An 18,567-nucleotide genomic window follows, 5' to 3' on the forward strand; every position below is an offset into this window, starting at 1 on the left:
CTAGCAGACAACTTTCGGATGGTGCTTTTCCTTGTCAAAGTGGTCTCCCTGTAAAACACAGCCTTTAAAAGCCTCAGATGACCCTCTTTAAGCAGCAATTGCCTGAGAATTTTTATGCGTTGTCATGAGACCCTGTACAGCATTTGACATATTTGATCATGCAGCTCTAATTGACCGCCTTGAGCTCTGGGTTTGTTTCCGAGGCTGAGCACAGAGCTGGCTTGACAGCCTGCATGACATAGCAAGATTAGTGCGTTTTTCCCAAACTTTGAGTGTTTCGGTCTCACTGGAGCTCTGCTTCACTCTGTTCTGGGGCTCTAAGCGTAGCTCCTCTACAGCAGCTTGTGTTCACACTGTCAGACTCGAACGCGAGTCGATGAGGATCTCCTGAGGATGTCATAAACTTGTGTGAAGATGGTTACAGAGGATGTTAAAGGTGAACGGCTTTACTTCCTTAATGGTATATGACAGATGTTCTTTATGTTAACTAACTCAACTGTAGAGTACAGAGACACATAAATATTCATGCTGTCATGGTTAAGTGTGCCGGGTAACAAAGACACAAATAAAATGAGTGGGTGTATATCTGTATATAATTAGATAAGTACAGTGGGGCAAAAAAGTATTTAGTCAGCCACCGATTGTGCAAGTTCCCCCACTTAAAATGATGACAGAGGTCAGTAATTTGCACCAGAGGTACACTTCAACTGTGAGAGACAGAATGTGAAAAAAAAATCCATGAATTCACATGGTAGGATTTGTAAAGAATTTATTCGTAAATCAGGGTGGAAAATAAGTATTTGGTCACCTCAAACATGGAAAATCTCTGGCCCTCACAGACCTGTAACGTCTTCTGTAAGACGCTTTTCTGTCCCCCACTCGTTACCTGTATGAATGGCACCTGTTTGAACTCATCATCTGTATAAAAGACACCTGTCCACAGCCTTAAACAGTCAGACTCCAAACTCCGCCATGGCCAAGACCAAAGAGCTTTCGAAGGACACCAGGAAAAGTATTGTAGACCTGCACCAGACTGGGAAGAGTGAATCTACAATAGGCAAGCAGCTTGGTGTGAAAAAATCAACTGTGGGAGCAATCATCAGAAAATGGAAGACATACAAGACCACTGATAATCTCCCACGATCTGGGGCTCCACGCAAGATCTCATCCCGTGGGGTCAAAATGATCATGAGAACGGTGAGCAAAGATCCCAGAACCACACGGGGGGACCTGGCGAATGACCTGCAGAGAGCTGGGACCAAAGTAACAAAGGTCACCATCAGTAACACACTACAACGGCAGGGAATCAAATCCCGCAGTGCCAGACGTGTTCCGCTGCTGAAGCCAGTGCATGTCCAGGCCCGTCTGAAGTTTGCCAGAGAGCACATGGATGATACAGCAGAGGATTGGGAGAATGTCATGTGGTCAGATGAAACCAAAGTAGAACTTTTTGGTATAAACTCAACTCGTCGTGTTTGGAGGAAGAAGAATACTGAGTTGCATCCCAAGAACACCATACCTACTGTGAAGCATGGGGGTGGAAACATCATGCTATGGGGCTGTTTTTCTGCCAAGGGGACAGGACGACTGATCCGTGTTAAGGACAGAATGAATGGGGCCATGTATCGTGAGATTTTGAGCCAAAACCTCCTTCCATCAGTGAGAACTTTGAAGATGAAACGAGGCTGGGTCTTCCAACATGACAATGATCCAAAACACACCGCCCGGGCAACAAAGGAGTGGCTCCGTAAGAAGCATTTGAAAGTCCTGGAGTGGCCTAGCCAGTCTCCAGACCTCGACCCCATAGAAAATCTGTGGCGGGAGTTGAAAGTCCGTGTTGCTCGGCGACGGCCCCAAAACATCACTGCTCTCGAGAAGATCTGCATGGAGGAATGGGCCAAAATACCAGCTACTGTGTGTGCAAACCTGGTGAAGACCTATAGTAAACGTTTGACCTCTGTTATTGCCAACAAAGGTTATGTTACAAAGTATTGAGTTGTATTTTTGTTATTGACCAAATACTTATTTTCCACCCTAATTTACGAATAAATTCTTTACAAATCCTACCATGTGGATTCATGGATTTTTTTTTCACATTCTGTCTCTCACAGTTGAAGTGTACCACTGGTGCAAATTACTGACCTCTGTCATCATTTTAGGTGGGGGAACTTGCACAATCGGTGGCTGACTAAATACTTTTTTGCCCCACTGTAAATGAAATATAATTAAATGAGATGAAGTAATTAAATGTCAGTATTAGTACACAAAAGAAGAGATTTGTTGGAAGAATCAGAAAATTAATTAATTAGTGAAAAGAAAAAAGAACAAATAGAGGAGGAGACCAGCCAACCGACGACAAAAGAGGTACCGCCATGCAAGTCAGAATTGATATTAGTCTACGTGGTTGGTGGCTTCTTTATTTTCCTATGCTATGCAATCCCTGAGTCAACACACACCTTTCTAATGGCCCAAATCAATCCAAAGTTATTGCGATCATGTGCAGTCAGCTTGCAATCTCAATACTTTAGATTCAAAGACCAGGCCTGCAACCACTTGCAGTCATTCGCTTTCTTTCAAGCAACTTTGGTGTCTCAGGATGGTGATAATCAACAATAAATCTATCTCTCTATCAGTTGAATGGGGTCTGAGATTGATTCAGATGTGTTGGAAATCTGTCCACATTTATAAATTAGACAACAGTTATTTGCAAATGTTTCCAGAGTCGGGACTCAACTGTTTGGAGACCAGTTGCTACCTGTTCAGTAACTCTGCAGTCAACTGTGGTTGTTTCAGCTACTTACTTTTGATTGTCAAATGCGAAAATGTAATGCAATAACTGGGCAGGCACTGGCTTTTGGTAGTCACGAGAAAATTGCCATCCTGTTCTTATTCTACTGTGACTGAGCGATAATCCTGACTTTTAATAATTAGAAATTATTGTAACTGTAATAAATAATTTCATTATATTAGTGTTTAAAATAGGGTTGCCACTGTAGTAATCATGGTAGTTAAATGACTTCTAATCCCAAATTTGATACCTGAAAAGACTACAAATTATTTGTGTATAATGCACTTACCCATTTATATACTGTATAGTGCCGGCATAGTGATGTGTCACTAGTCAAAAAAAGGTTGTGGTCTAATGATGAAAAAACACCTTTCCACATCCAGGGGTCGGTCCAGTTGTTCTTTTTGCTGTAATTTTTTGTTTGTTTGCTTGATTTGTTCTCTTTTAAGCAACAAAATGACAATATACATGGATACATAACAAGGGCAATATATAAATCCATTCACCCATTCGCTTATCCTTTTCAGGGTCGCGGGGGGCGCTGGAGCCTATCCCAGCTGTCATAGGGCGAGACGTGGGGTACACCCTGGACAGGTCGCCAGTCTGTTGCAGGGCGAACACATAGAGACAGACAACCATTCGCACTCACATTCACACCTATGGGCAATTTTGGATTAATCAATTAACCTATCCCCACAAGCTGCATGTCTTTGGATGGTGGGAGGAAGCCGGAGTACCCAGAGGGAATCCACACAAACACGGGGAGAACATGCAAACTCCACACAGAAAGACCCCGGCCTGATGGTGGAATTGAATTCAGGTCCTTCTTGCTGTTGCTGTACCGCAACAGTGCTAACCACCGTGCTGCCCCGCAATATATAAATATTCAGCATATTGATTGGATGTTCAAACAGCGGTCTTTCAACATTTATTTCAACATAATGTGAGCTACAGTGTGAACACACTGCTTATTTGACAGATGAAATGATAGTGTAGCTTCTGATCAAGCACAGTTCATTTCATGAGCTATTTCTATGTCGATCTAAATAAGCATATCCATAAGTATGTGCTCTATGAGCTATGTGACTGTCATGTAAGGCTGATACAACAGCTGTGTCTTTTGTATTTTGCAAACAGTGCTGGCATCATTTCAGTACATGAGCATGCTGACAAACTGTTGTAAAGAAGGAACACTCACATCAAAATCTTGATAAATCTTCTCTAAACGTCTTGGAAAAGCTTGAGGCTCTTTGTTAACATACTGACTTGGTTATCCATGGCTCCAGTCACACTGGGCTTAGAGATCAGAGGCGACAGCCTGGCAACCACCAACTGTTACAGGAATATTCCCCTGCCAGTTGCTGGAGATTGCAGGCAGACATTGTGATATCGATCGCTAATACCCTCAGTTTCACTGAGACCATTCAGGTGCCCCCTGTCAACAACCGATCGCTAGGGAAAAATGTGCATTCCCTGGCCAATTGATGAGTTGTTGCTGAAGGTTGCCGAGTGACAGAGGGTTTTGCACCAAAAACCTCCTTGCCGTTTCCTTGGTTGCTAGCAGTTTGCCACAGTTGTCTTTAGTTTGCATGGAAGACTCATCTGCAAACTCTTGTTTATTAACCACAGAGCAAAAGTGAACATTCATAAAGTGCAGATCTGCTGACAACTCTGTATCTTTCAAACAAAAACTCTAGGCCCATAACTTTTCAATGATCATCAAATTCACATGTAAAATACTGCATTTCCATATGGGACTCGTTCTTTGCATTTTTTTTCTCAACATATCGCAGGCCTTTTGATACACCTGCACTCACAGCCACCTTTTCACACATGCCACATTCCAGCTGCCACAGAACACATCTGTCCCGCTGTACGCAGCCTGCTCCAAATCCAGTGGCAGGCAGTAACTAGCTCGTGAACATAGCATTAAGCAATAAAGGAGACACTTGGCTCATGTGTTGGCAGACACCAAATAAAGTGCTAGAAGAGTTTCCTGGGATCAATGTTCACTATATGGACACAAATAAAACAAAATAAGAGGAAATTTTTATATGTGAATAAGTACCCGTATGCTAACAACTGTGCCATGTCAACTAAAAGTTAATGACATATCAATGTCCCTCCTACAACTAGCCTAAAAAAAGTGATTACTCATTTAATGTTTGCATGTGACACTTGCTGAGTATGATTATTAATATGAGAAAGACAGCAGTTTCCCTGCTTTGAGAGAAGGGCTCTGTTGCATTAGTACAGAAGACAGTGCTTTCTCTTTTTCAGGACATGTCACCTTTGGGGTCTCTCAGAGCTCAGTTCTAGACCCAGTCTTTTATTCTCTTCACATGCTCCACTTGGCAGTTGCATGAATCAACAGAAAACACCACGGGACACAGAAGCCCACTTGTGGTAATGCTTTGGTCAGAGCTGCAGTTAGCTAGGTCAGTGCTGGTTCACACACGCTGGCACCTTTGTCTTGCTGTCAGTGTATGTGGAGTAGCAGCGTGGGAAACACAGCATCAACATATTATTATTATTATTTTAATTTCTTCATTGTCTTGTCAGTTTTAGGTCATTACCCAAGAAGGACTCATCTTGGCCCCAGGCTACACTGGGTTTTCTTGCTCCATGAAAGCTGCATAACGGCTCCAAGTACTTCCTTTCAAGATTTTCCACAGCCTAGTCTGAAAAGATGATCAGGCTTAAGCCGTCAAAAGGCATCCCACAATGGAACTGACGTCGAAAGTCAAGTGTCTGAATATCTGCATTGCAAATGTGTTTATAGGACATCTTTTGCATATGTAGTGCCGACGCTCTTTTTGTTCCTCTCGCTTGCTCACATCTTGTCTGTACCAGTGAACTGCTTAAAGTGTTGTGTTTGCATTGTTGTGCATACATTGCAAGGGTCCAGTTCAGATAGCAACTTTATGGAGATTAACATCTCTTTTTTTATATACTCCAGTAATCTCCTCCTACACTATCTACTAAATTCTGTCTTCAAAGGTATTGTGTAGCATTGCATGAATAAAATGTTGGTCATAGATCAGCACTCTGAGCTTTTTCGGTTCCTTTAAGCAGAGGAAGAAATAACACAAGACAAGAGCAACTGCTGTACAAGGAAAATATGTGGATAGTAGGCTGGGTTAAAATCCCCATTGTGCATTTTAATAAGGAGTTGTCTGAAATTGGTGCCTGTCTCCACATCGACGGGTGACTTCTAGGACAAGTGAAGTTGGCGTAGTTTTTCTTTCAAATTTAGAAAATTAGTGCTGTCTTATATATAATCCTATAGGGTGGGTTATTTTATGGTTGTATATTTGAGCTTTGAAGACACTCGTCAGAGCCGACGGTGGCATCTCTAGAGTAGGTTGAGGTCGCGGGATCGTGTTTTCTGGATGATGAGTTTTCAGGCTAACAAGCTGAATGAGCGTGGAGCAGGACAGCCTCTGAGTAGGGCATTGCAGTAAACAGTACTGGGGAAGCAAAAGCCTGAACCATTTTTCTAGGTCAGTTAAAAAAGAGGAAACGGCTAATCTTGGAGGTATTTCAGAGGTGGAGAGAAGCTTTTTGAGGTATTCCCTTGATGTGTTCACACAAGAGAGTTTTGCTTTGTCTACAGCTAACCGCAGTTTAACTGATTACTTTGAGGCAGCTGCAGAGTCACTGAAACAAAAAGGCAAACCAGCTCTATTTGAATTAGCCATTAAAGTATCTTATCGTGCAACGCTGTCTCCTAAAAAAAAGCGTTCTCATACTAGACCTCATTCTTATGTGTATAAGGGGAAACAAACAATTTCAAGAAGAACAATATCACCAAACAAAGTCTCATGAAATCAGATCAGGCAATAGGTTGATGTGGGATCATGAAAAAACAAACACTATACTTGTAGAGATATTTCTCTCCAAACTGTTACAAGAAATTCACAGTCAGAGCACACTCAATGACCTCTTAATCTTATCTTCTACTGTATACATCCAACTACCGATCTCCGTAACATCAAGTGTCCTAGAAATGTCTGCTCGCCCTGGGGCCACACATTTAGACGTCACTTGTACCCCTTTCCGCCACATCTACCTTTAGTGTCCCATACTGGAAGAAGAGGAACGCTCACATCTGCGTATTCATCGTGCTTGATTCAAATATTAGGCCAGTAGCAGGGCACTTTGTACAGTTGTGTCTGACTAAGAGAAGATTTCTGCACTTTGTCACACTAAGACACAGAATGTAGGTTACGATCTTGATGCTGATCTCTAGTAAGTAGGTTGGTGTGTTTCTCTATCCCGAGCTCCCCCTTTCTCACTCGATCTGGTGGATTTTTTTCTGTCTTTCGTATGTGTCTTTCTCCTGCCCTTTCGGTAAGTCAATGGAGTCACGTCGTATCCACATGCATGCTGTGTCACAGCACATGTACCTGTTTCATGGTGGGATTTGACAGGCCTTTGCTGATGAAATGGGAAGCGATTTAGGCTGTCACATGCACTGTGCTGAGGCTCGGTTTGACAAAGACGGCAGTGATGGCCCGATCTCACCAGGGCTGCAAAATTTTCTGGGGATAAAAATTACTGGGTTATGTGAAAAAATGACAGCCTATATTTGTATGTTTACAATTCAGAAAAAATTTGCTCCAAAAACAAACCCCCTACAAGTTAAAATTCTGGAGAGAACAGATGAATCTTTGTGCTGCTAAAATTTGAAGGTTAACTCCTGGAATCTGTATCAATCATGTTGTCCTTATTCAAGGACTTGCTAACCCAGTTATGCCATTTTTAGAGAATAAACCAAATTTAAATTGGTCATCACCACCACCTTTTATAAAAAAAAAAGTGAAAAAAAAAAACTTTACTCTGAAAATAGAGCTTTTTTCCACTCACTGTACAGGTCATTGTATTCCCCAGTGTCGCGGCATGATTCATGTGTCGGACAGGAACAACTTGAAAGCAGAACAGGAAGACTTTTTTGCAACCTAAAAGCCTATATTTTTCTTCTAATAGCAGCCAGAAGTAAGAAGGCTGTAGCATCCTTCATGGGGATGGGAAGTGATAAGAATTTAGCTATTCCAGTTCCATTATCGATATCACTTATTCATTCAATTGCTTATCGGTTCTCACTGGGTTTTCGTTGGCCTCGATGTCACCACACACCATCGCTAAGAAGCATATCCAAGACATTACATTGGTGCAACTTGACAGCATGCTGTGTGGTCAAATCTTTGTGAATGTTGGAGGTATTTCACCTTTTTGTTGTGATCAGCATTAGAGTCATTACTCAAAAAAAGTAATGTATTACAAATATGCCACAGAACAGAACTCTTTAAAGCAATACTCCCAGAATAAAGTTTTCTCTATAAAATGACCCAAAACACAGTCTCATGTGGCTACAGATCTATACACCGAGACAAATCATTATCTGAATGAGGCTACACATATGATCTCTCTCCTCGTATTTAGGTATGAACACAAAGCAAAGACAAAAACCAGTACAAAGAGACTATAAAGTGATCGCCACAGCGATTCACCTTAGAAACATGAATAGGTAGAAACACAGGCTGGAGTCTGACTGCTTATCAGTTTGATACCTGTTGAGGTTTAGGGTCTGCCTGCTGGGCGGGGGTTGGCTCAGCTAACGTTGCTTTGGGTTCTTGGCTAGCTTAGCGTTAGCATGATGTCTGTGCAGATGCTTGCAAAGAGCCAAAGTTGTGTTAGCCGCATAGTGCAATTGTCCCCGATGCACTTTGCACCATAACACTCTTGTTTTTTTGTCCAGTAAAAATAAAAGTAATGTCCATGTTCACGCTGTAGACTGCAACTCTATAGTCGTCCTTCAGCACACAAACTGAAATCAGTTGATTGTAGCGCAAGTGAAAGTGGAACAGATAAGCAGGTTCGATAGGCTAGCAGACTACCAATTCCAAGGAATTGAACTACTAACTTGAAACCCCATGATTCCCATCCCTAATCCTAATCCCTTAGCAAGTAAATGGCAGTGGCGGCTTGCGTTTTTTTGATTACAAGCAAAACTGTTGTATGGCTTCTATGCTTTTGAGTCTTGCAGCTGCAGCCATCTTCTCTTTTTTTTAAGGGAAATCTAATGTTAAATACTGGAAAAGTTATAAGGAGCTCATTGTATTGTTTGAAATTGTAGTGAGCCGGTAGCACAGGCTTCAGATAGCTCTAAATGTCCTGTTCTCATACATTCAGACAGACCCAGAGTATCAAAATTTACTGGATACTTTCCCAAAGTGCTGAAAGTGCCCAAAGTGACAGTGAACACAGCTCAAGGACGGAGATGAGTTGGCACCGGATAGTGAAGGTAGTATCCCTGAGATGTCCAACCATTCTGACACAGAATCTGCCTATGGAACCAGAGCAACGCTTCACCAACGCAGCCCAGAGCAAAGCCACAAACAAGTCATACTTTATGCAATTGATTTTTAAAACATAAATACACGCAAGATGTGAACTTGACCAGTGAAACCTTACTCGAGCTTGTAGGCAGTTATTCCATATTTCTAGATATTTCAGTAATCTAAATATTTTGAATGTTTCTGCACAAAATAGGTTAAATCTGCAGAAAAAAATCTTTGTTTGCACTTATAAAGGATGAGAAAACTGTATTCTGGTCATTTAAAATACCAGAATACTGCAATGCATTACTGATTCAAACATACCTCAGGTTTTAAAAATGAAATATTATTAGTATTACAACAAGTAGCATTAGATTCTGTAATTAAATGTAAATGTGTTCATATAGATTTACATTTAAGTGCTTGGTTGCTTGAGGGTTAAATAGAGGAACGCTAATCAGCTTCTTTCAAACAGGATGAATTAAGGGACTGCACCAAAGGGCAGTGTAAGATAAATACAGACTAGAACTCAAGGGAAGTTCAAGGATAAAAAAAACATCCATGTTAAAGTAGTACAGCAGAGCCACTATAAATCTAATATAGCAGATCTACTATAATGGTATTCAGTTTTTATACATATGCCACACATCAGTTTACATATATTCCATAGTGTGTCCTGGGGGTGGGCGATAGAAACGATATATAATAGAAACGATATAAATCGTATATCTAAATTTGGCCAACGATAGAGATTTTGACTATATCGCTCTATCGCGATAGCGCATGTTGATGATGTCATCAAGCTGTGCCTGTTTTGGTCGAAAGCATCGCAGCGGTTACAACCATTATCATCTGCAAATTATGGCGGGTGACAGTCATAGCAAAGAGATTAATCACTCTTGAAATAAGGGGAAAGCCAAAAACTGCGCTTCCTCCACTTCCGTAACATTGATTCATTAATGTTGAATTCTCTCGCAGCTGTTCTATTCCCATATTGTTGCAGTATATCAATAACTAACCTCGTATTGTGGATGAATAATCTCAGTTGTTCTCCTGACTGAAGTTTGGCCCGTGTATAGCATCCTGCTATGTGATTGCATTTGTCCCTGACCACCAGAATCCCTCACGTTAACTTTTATTGAGTGGAAAAAAAGTTGGCGTTCATCCTCCAGCTTCACTGTGCTAAAGTTATGCTAACATAGCTGTGTCGCTAGCAATCATGTAGCACAACATTATATACCAGGTAGTCCAACTTCAGTAACCCTGCAAACGCCACTGCTGTTTAGTTTTCTGTCTTCATTTATGTTGGAAGTGGTAGCAGAGCTGTACGTTTTAATTATTTTCAAAAAATCTCTCGTTCAGAACATGGTATGAAATGTTTAGGTGTAAACTAGCGAGCTAACTTCCTGTAACTTCTAAAACTTAATTGTCACACCCGACAAAGCAGCAACGCTGATGATTTAATTAAAGATGAAAGAATTTAGACCGTTTTTTAACTCTCAGTGTTCGTTTGACTTTGGGACCTGAAATGGACGGAGTTTTGGACCCAGATTACTCCGCGAAGCTCCTCACTACGGCAGCCGTAATGCTCTGACAATCCATCAAGCAGTGCGGCTTACCAAAGTTGTACTAAAACATTTTTTAACAGATTTCTGCACGCCCAAATCGGTTCAAGGTCAGTAAGCACAACCAGAATTCATACATAAGGCACACTCTCGATTTTTGAGAAAATTAAAGGATTTTAAGTGTGCCTTATAGTGTAGAAAATACGTTATACAGAAGAAAAGAATATATCGTGATATATATGCTTCAAATTATATCGCGATATGAATTTTAGGCCATATAGCCCAGCTCTAGTGTGTCCTTTGTTCTGGCTGCCCCTCCCTGAGCTGGGTTCTGCCGGAGGTTTCTTCCTTTTAAAAAGGAGTTTTTCCTTCCCACTGTTGCCAAGTGCTTGCTCAGAGGGACAGATGTCTGGTTGTTGGGATTTTCCTCTGATATTGTAGGGTCTTACAATATAAAGCACTTCAAGGCAACTGTTGTTGTGATTTGGTGATATATAAATTGAATTGAATATGTTCCATCTAAATCACGTGATTTCCATTGGACACAAGATGGAAACCCTGATCTCTCATAAATCTCTCTTGCATTTTCTACTGCGGACTGTGAAAACACTGTCAGGGGACACTACGTATGCATTTTTTTAACATGCATGGATGGATTTATTCTATTTTTGTAGTAGTGATGATGGATAAACCAAAATTTCCTTTCTAAATGTAATTCATTCATGTTTGCATCACTGCATGCAGCTCCAAACAGTCATAATTTGCTAATGAGTCCCATTTCCATATTGCTTTTATGTGATTACTGCTACATACTTGACTTTATATTCGTGGAACAAAATGTTCCTATTTGAAGTGTGATGCAGTGAAGTGCTAAAACATGTTTACGGCTCAGAGCTGCAGAAGCTTGTGAGCTCTGACAATAATTGGAGTTGGTATGGGATTCACAACTCAATGCAAGTCTCACGCAGGTTCTACTCTCAGCAGGGAAAGGTGAACAGCAAACAAGAATCCAAGTGAGACAAAATAATTGGCAAGGGGAGAGAGAAAGGCGAAATTGTAATTATTAATCAAGCCTCTGACTGATCGACACGATGCCCACAGAAGAGAAGAACTGGGCCCAAAAGCTGTGTTAATTCTGTATCATTACCACACCAGCGAACCAGTATCTTATCTCTGGGCTGCTGTGCACTGTCAAAAACAAGACATGATGACATATTGTGTACCACGCATAGCATTTCTGCACAGTAAATTGGGGAAACGGCGCTTGTGCACAATATGCTATCTTGTCAGAGGCACTAAATCAAACCTGTCAAACCAGTCTGCTAATCTAAAGAAAAAATGTCTCCAGTTGTAGTCACGAATAACAGTAGCATGGGTTACCGAGTGGAAATTCCCTGGCATAAACGGCTTGTTCAGGTTGCTTGGCTAAAAACTGATTTGATAAAAAGAACTCATTGAAACGAAAAAAAGAAAAGAAAAGAAACAATTTAAAACAAAGCCATAGTGACATTATTACAAGAGGATGTAATAATTAAATGTTTAGAATTTAATGAACTCATTAATTTATGATAAAAGGCTGCATTAATATTCTATCAGATATTAGACACAACCTTCCTGCCATTACCAGAGATCCAGACACTCGATCTCGTTTTTTAACATCTAGACTCATTTAGCCCAGTCTCGTGTACATCCTACCTCAACAACTGTTCATATTTTCCTAATTTCCTTTCATTCCATAATTCACTAATGTGAATTATTTTTTTTACTGCAGTGGCGAGCCCTTCAGTATCTACTGAAATTTCTCAGCCATTAAACCCAACTTGAAAACATTAGAGACCCATTTAGTTGTGGCATGTGAGAGAGTGGCAGAGATTTGGTTTTACCTAATTCATTTTAGTTCATTTGGTTCTGCAGTACCCAAGGCAGAAAAAACATGAACACAAATATGTTCGATTTTATTAAGAGTTGTTCCCATAATGCACTGTGCTCTTTATACGCAACAAATAAAATGAAACCTTATCTGATTTCCCCAGTAAACCTTCTCACAAGATGGTGAAACAGACATACAGTGGGGCAAAAAAGTATTTAGTCAGCCACCGATTGTGCAAGCTCCCCCACCTAAAATGATGACAGAGGTCAGTAATTTGCACCAGAGGTACACTTCAACTGTGAGAGACAGAATATGAAAAAAAAAATCCATGAATCCACATGGTAGGATTTGTAAAGAATTTATTCGTAAATCAGGGTGGAAAATAAGTATTTGGTCAATAACAAAAATACAACTCAATACTTTGTAACATAACCTTTGTTGGCAATAACAGAGGTCAAACGTTTACTATAGGTCTTTACCAGGTTTGCACACACAGTAGCTGGTATTTTGGCCCATTCCTCCATGCAGATCTTCTCGAGAGCAGTGATGTTTTGGGGCTGTCGCCGAGCAACGCGGACTTTCAACTCCCGCCACAGATTTTCTATGGGGTTGAGGTCTGGAGACTGGCTAGGCCACTCCAGGACTTTCAAATGCTTCTTACGGAGCCACTCCTTTGTTGCCCGGGCGGTGTGTTTTGGATCATTGTCATGTTGGAAGACCCAGCCTCGTTTCATCTTCAAAGTTCTCACTGATGGAAGGAGGTTTTGGCTCAAAATCTCACGATACATGGCCCCATTCATTCTGTCCTTAACACGGATCAGTCGTCCTGTCCCCTTGGCAGAAAAACAGCCCCATAGCATGATGTTTCCACCCCCATGCTTCACAGTAGGTATGGTGTTCTTGGGATGCAACTCAGTGTTCTTCTTCCTCCAAACACGACGAGTTGAGTTTATACCAAAAAGTTCTACTTTGGTTTCATCTGACCACATGACATTCTCCCAATCCTCTGCTGTATCATCCATGTGCTCTCTGGCAAACTTCAGACGGGCCTGGACATGCACTGGCTTCAGCAGCGGAACACGTCTGGCACTGCGGGATTTGATTCCCTGCCGTTGTAGTGTGTTACTGATGGTGACCTTTGTTACTTTGGTCCCAGCTCTCTGCAGGTCATTCACCAGGTCCCCCCGTGTGGTTCTGGGATCTTTTCTCACCGTTCTCATGATCATTTTGACCCCACGGGATGAGATCTTGCGTGGAGCCCCAGATCGAGGGAGATTATCAGTGGTCTTGTATGTCTTCCATTTTCTGATGATTGCTCCCACAGTTGATTTTTTTCACACCAAGCTGCTTGCCTATTGTAGATTCACTCTTCCCAGTCTGGTGCAGGTCTACAATACTTTTCCTGGTGTCCTTCGAAAGCTCTTTGGTCTTGGCCATGGCGGAGTTTGGAGTCTGACTGTTTGAGGCTGTGGACAGGTGTCTTTTATACAGATGATGAGTTCAAACAGGTGCCATTCATACAGGTAACGTGTGGGGGACAGAAAAGCTTCTTACAGAAGACGTTACAGGTCTGTGAGAGCCAGAGATTTTCCATGTTTGAGGTGACCAAATACTTATTTTCCACCCTGATTTACGAATAAATTCTTTACAAATCCTACCATGTGGATTCATGGATTTTTTTTTCACATTCTGTTTCTCACAGTTGAAGTGTACCTCTGGTGCAAATTACTGACCTCTGTCATCATTTTAAGTGGGGGAACTTGCACAATCGGTGGCTGACTAAATACTTTTTTGCCCCACTGTAACCCCAGCTGTGCCCTTTGAAGCTTTCACTTCATGAAATTTCATTTTTTTATGGTCTTAGAGGGGTGCAGTCAGGCAGTTTAGGAGGAATTTAATTTACATCTAAGCCCATTAAAAGAGGACATTTATTATCAAACATCTGCAGCTGGTGATAAATCTGTTGATGATATAGTGAGAAAAAAATCAAATGGAAACTGTTTGTACTTACACATCTAACTCAAAAGTCATTATTAGCATTTATTTGGAGTCATCGCTGTGTTTATCAGATCAAAGTCCAGATTTTCTCGCCGTTTAGCCACATTGTGGTCCTTTCACAACATGTGAGAAAAATGTCAGTCTAATCTATCTGTCCATCCCAGCTCGTTGCTATCTTTGGTGAGCAGCGAGGGTACAGAGGCTTCATCAAAGCTCCGTAGCTGAAAATTGCTGCTTCTCGAAACAACTAAGGGCTTGAAAGATAATTTGTGACTTTGTAACTGTGACTGAATCCTTTCATAAAATACACTCACTGGCCACTTTTTTGGGTCCACCTGTCCAACTTCTCTTTAATGCAAATATAATTAGCCATTCACATGGCAGTAAGAGTGCATTTAGGCATGTAATCATGGTCAAGATGACTTTTGGAAGTTCAAACCAAACATCTGAATGGGGAGGAAACAGTATTTAAGTGACTTTGAATGTGACATGGTCGTTGGTGCTATATGGGCTAAACTAAAAATTTCAGAAACTGATGATGTGCTACAATTTTCCCACATATACTGTCTATAGGGTTTACAGAAAATGGTCTGAAAAAGAGAAAATATCCATTAAGTGTCAGTTCTCTGTGCAAAAACACCTTGCTAATTCGAGAGGTCAGAGGAAAATGGTTTTTTAGCTGATATGGAGGCAAAATTAACTCAAATAACTAGTCTTTACAACCAAGGTATGCAGAAGCTAATATGTTACAGCAACAGAAGACCACACCAGTTGCCACTTGTGTATACTAAGAACAGGAAACTATATTTGCGAGTCTCACCAAAATTGGGCAATAGAAGATTTGAAAAGCATGACGAGTCCTGATTTTTTCTGATGAGTCTGAGTCTTGTGACATTCAGTTAGAATTTGGTATAAACAGCAAGAAAGCATGGATCCATCTTGCCTTGTATCAATGATTCAGGCTGTCGGTGATGTAATGTTGTGTGGAACATTTTCCTGCCACCTTTTGGGTGTTTAGTACCAAATCAGCATCATTTGAGTATTGGTGTTGTCCGTTCCTTTATAACCACATTGACAAAGGCGCATTATCCCAGCAGGATAACCCACCATATGACAAAGCTCAGATCACCTTAGATTGGTTTCTTCAACGCGATATTAAGTTTATTTTACTTAAATGACCATCAGATTTATATCCAGTAGTACCTGTGGGATTTAGTGGAACAAGAGATTCATATCATGGGTTACAAACATGCAGCTGGCACATCTGCAGCCACAATCTCTGAGGAATGTTTCTATCACCTTGTGGATTTATGGCATGAAGAAATAAGGCAATTCTGAAAGAAAAGGGGCATTCAGTGAAGTGGCCAGTGAGCTCATCTTAGTTTACTTTAGTCTTGGTTTAATTGTTATTCTAATATTGATTATAGCAGTCATTTACGGTATTTTGTTGTGAAGTACCTTTCTTTAGTTCTTTTTCACATTAAGTAATGACTATAATAAGGGTAGCCTTAGATAATTACTTTCTATAGTAATTAAACTGTAACTTCACCCCACTGCTAAATTACAAAAGAACAACAGTCCAAGACTGCACACCCACACAAAGGCTGACTATTCCCTCCACATCATACCTGAACTGAGTTCCTGCTTCCAGAAGTATGTCATCAAGAGAATGTCTCCCATTTTTTCCTGTGTTGCTGCGGTAATTAATCCTACTGAAAATTCATGAACCCAAATTTCAGTCAACTCCAAAAGTAACAGTTTCATGCAAATTGTTTTAGAATTTTTTAATAGATCTGCTCGCAAACAGTGGGCTAAAAATTGGTTGTTGCGGAAAACTACATCTCTATCAATTAGAGTTGTTGCTATATCCCCAATAATGTCAAAAGCAGGGATATTTTTTATTGTTTAGTCAATGCGAGACCAAGAGAGGAGTAAAATGAGTCAAGGAGCCCATCCTGCCAGCTGCTACCTTTGCCAAGTCATCTAAAAGTCTAGGTTAGGGTTAATGTCTAGGGTTAATGTACAGTGATGCTTCTACAGACATCAGAAGTCCAAGTTTAAACTATAGCTCCAAACATCACTCCTGTGAATCGGGAGCCTTGAGGATTAATTGAAAATGAGCGCCGTTTCACAGACCTGCCACTGAAGGGTGGGCAGCTGAAGGAAGTGGACCACCCACCTCTGATTGGTCTCAAGCTGTTGACTTTATGTCAGCACTAGCTTTACAAGGTGACCCTTCATCTGCTCATTTTCAAAACTGAATATCCAACTAGGATTCCAGGGAAATAGATTCAGTCTCAGCTGATAGTGAACAGAGTACATCCTGTACAGGTCAGCAGTCCTTCACAGGTTATATATACATGTCCACAATACATAACATTTAAAGGCACCTTTTTGTTTTAAGGTGAGCTTATACATCCTGTTGAGGAATTTTCAACCCATAAAATGCAAATCTTTACATTTTTTTATCAGAGCCCAATCAAATGATTTAATTTACAGCTCAGCATGCTCCACAAATTTTCTTGTAGTCTAGATCCAGTTGCCACTTTTATGATGTCATTGGTTTTTTAACTGCAGCAATAAACATACATCCTTAGCAAATATGTTTTTACAGTTATGGAATTTGTACTTATTTGTGGGCTGTCTGGGTAAAAAAAGGCAGAGCATCTGCACCTTTCACTTTGAATCCATCCAGGGCACATCAATCACCCCAAATATCCATCTTTCTAATAAAGGCAAGATGCCAGCAATCTTGTAAAAATGGTCTGTGTATTATGTGAAGACAAATAATGAATGCAGTTGCAATACTTGTGTCATGTGTTTAAAGGGGTTCTTTAAATTAGAGTTGTTTGCCATAGTTAATCTATTCATGATTCTGACTGCTGTAAAAAAAGATATTTGACAGCCACTGTTGGGTAGACGCTCCGCTCTGTCTCCTCTGTCAAGGAGAAATCAATCACTCAGTCCCTGGAGGAACACCAGCTGGCATCTGAATGGTTTGTGCCATTTGGCCTTGTGGAGATTGACTATACTTTTCCTCACTTCTGTCTTTCAGTCTTCAAATTAATTCCCCATGTTTACAGAAGGTTCTGTCCAAAAGAAACAAACAAATGATGGCTTCACCCCAGCTGGGCCAAGCTCACTATTGTCAGTTTACATCACTGCATGTTTTACACTAATTGAGGCCTGATTTGGCATCTCATAAAGACGTGATTAACATGCATAACAAAAGGATAACCTTGGCGATGGGGATTTAAATGTTTTACTAGGGTTCCTTTTTTGTATGCCAAGATAGAGCAAACTTTCTTAGACTGTGCAGGAAAGTTTTTGTTAAAGATGCACAGGACAGAACAATAAATCAGTGTCATGGTTGCCCTACTGTCCACATGTGTTTGGTCATTAGTCTTTTTTGTGACCTGGAGAGTCCTTTGATGACAGCACTGAGAACTTAATGCATGAAGGAATCAGTCTGACATAATTAATGGGAAAAACAGTTAACGATTTACTTTTTGAACTCTTTAGTAGGTGATTGTGGCTCAAGAGTTGGGCGTTCGTCTTGTAATCGGAAGGTTGCCGGTTCGAGCCCCGGCTCCGACAGTCTCTCGTTGTGTCCTTGTGCAAGACACTTCACCCGTTACCTACTGGTGGTGGTCAGAGGGCCCGGTGGCGCCAGTGTCTGGCAGCCTCGCCTCTGTCAGTGCGCCCCAGGGTGGCTGTGGCTACACTGAAGCTTGCTGTCACCAGTGTGTGAATGGGTGGATGATTGTGTATAGTGTAAAGTGCTTTGGGGTCCTTAGGACCAAGTAAAGCGCTATACAAATACAGACCATTTACCATTTTAAAAAAAGAAAGAACCAGAGACTGCAGTTAATTAATAAATGGGGCAAAGATGAAATAAAGTGATTGAGGGTTGCGCACGTTAGTCACATTCTGGCTTTTATCAGTCTGTGAAGCTCTCTGTGGGCTTTATTTAGAGCACTGCTGTGAGGACAGATGCGATATAAT

General features: G+C 40.9%; 1 protein-coding gene across 1 annotated transcript in view; it reads left to right on the forward strand.

The window, feature by feature from the left end:
* Nucleotides 1–18,567, forward strand: part of gabra3 (gamma-aminobutyric acid type A receptor subunit alpha3) — a 78,778-nt gene that overhangs the window by 39,703 nt on the left and 20,508 nt on the right. The gene's annotated exons all lie outside the window — the stretch shown is intronic.

Source organism: Diplotaxodon limnothrissa, linkage group LG10 (assembly GCF_057381915.1).
Source record: "Diplotaxodon limnothrissa isolate DT_005_m linkage group LG10, D_limnothrissa_male_GT1.1, whole genome shotgun sequence".
Taxonomy (NCBI): Eukaryota; Metazoa; Chordata; class Actinopteri; order Cichliformes; family Cichlidae; genus Diplotaxodon; species Diplotaxodon limnothrissa.